Source organism: Pinus tabuliformis, chromosome 3_2, assembly GCF_031772625.1.
Source record: "Pinus tabuliformis cultivar Carrire ecotype Pingquan chromosome 3_2, CPIR1, whole genome shotgun sequence".
NCBI classification, from domain to species: domain Eukaryota; kingdom Viridiplantae; phylum Streptophyta; class Pinopsida; order Pinales; family Pinaceae; genus Pinus; species Pinus tabuliformis.
Window position 1 is genome coordinate 1,271,282,047 of NC_142302.1, and position 1,728 is coordinate 1,271,283,774.

The following is a 1,728-nucleotide window of genomic DNA, read 5'->3' on the forward strand; positions in this document are numbered from 1 at the left end:
GGAACCATGTTTTTAAAATCAGTTGATGCATCTGATAAGGTAAAAGATGGCCACTTGTTGTTTCAGCTATTGGATCAGGTTGTTGATGAGGTGGGGGTGGCTAATGTTGTTCAAATCATCACAGATAATGCCTCTAACTATGTTCTTGCTGGTAAACTATTAGAGGAAAAACACAAGACCATCTTTTGGACCCCATGCGTTGCACATTGCATAGACCTCATGCTTGAGGATATTGGAAAATTAGATTGGGTCAAAAACACTATAGATCATGCCAAAAGCATAACAAAATTTATCTACAATCATACATTGGTTTTGAGCCTCATGAGGAAACACACTGGGGGCAAGGATATTATTAGGCCTGCCATCACTAGATTTGCTACACATTTTTTGACATTGCAAACTATGCTTTCCCAACATAGAAACTTGCAAAAGATGTTTTCCAGTGATGAATGGAATCAAAGCAATTGGTCTAACGAACCAGAAGGCAAAGAATTGAAAAGGAAAGTCCATGAAGAAACTTTTTGGAGAAAGGAAGCAGAGATTGTGAAGCTTGCTGAGCCACTAGTTAAGGTGTTGCGGTTGGTGGATGGGGAAAGGTTGGCTATGGGCTTCATTTATGAGGCTATGGATCAAGCAAAGGAGCAAATAAAGACGGTATACAAGGATAGAGTGGCAAAGTATGGGCCCATTTGGGCAATCATTGATGAAAGATGGAACAATCAACTCCATCGCCCTATACATGCAGCTGGGTATTTTTTGAACCCACAGTATCATTATAAAGCTAAGGAGTCAGGAGCTTTGAGGGGGGAGGTCAGAGATGGACTGGTTGATTGCATTGAACGCATGATCCCATTGGAGTCTGATCAGCTGGAGATACACCGACAGGCCAATATCTTCAGCAATGCAGCAGGTACCTTTGGGAAGAACCTAGCAAAGATTGCAAGAGAAGCAGATGAGCCAGGTAAACAAAAATTTCAATTTTCAAATTCTTAATAGTTTTACTTTTTTTTTTTAAGTTTGTTAAATCATTTATAATTTGAAAGTTAGATATAATTTGTAATTTTGTTGAGCTAACTCATTACACTCCTATGTTTTTTGCAACACAATGGTGGGAGGCCTTTGGTGGCCATTGTCTTGAATTGCAAAGGTTTGCAATTCGTATTTTGAGTCAAACTTGCAGTGCATCTGGGTGTGAGCGCAATTGGTCTGTCTTTGAGAGGATTCACACAAAGAAGAGAAACCGTTTGGATCAAAAACGGTTAAATGATCTAGTTTATGTCCAATACAACCTTCGGCTCAGACGAAACCATTTGCTGAACAAAAGACCTGATTCAGATCCCATTGTGTTGGAAGACATTGATCCAACATCAGATTGGGTAGTGGAGAGTCGTCCAGCAGAGTTTGATCCTGATGAGGATCTTGATAGATTTAGATATGGAGACATCAGTTGAACTTGAACATGTTGTTCAACTTCAGCCTATTCAGTTGAATGCAGATCCCAATCCACTAGCCTCAGTCTCACAGCCAGCAAGGACTCCAGTTGTAGGTGCTTCCTCTGCTCAGCCACGACAGAAGCGCAGCCGCATATCTACTCTATCTCAACTTGCATCTGCTGCAGTTGCACAGCCTGCTAGTGGTACCACTTCTACAGTTGCAGTTGGAGATGATGATGATGAGAGGAGCCATGGGGCCCCCTGTCTGACTCTGATGATGATGATCCAGAGATTG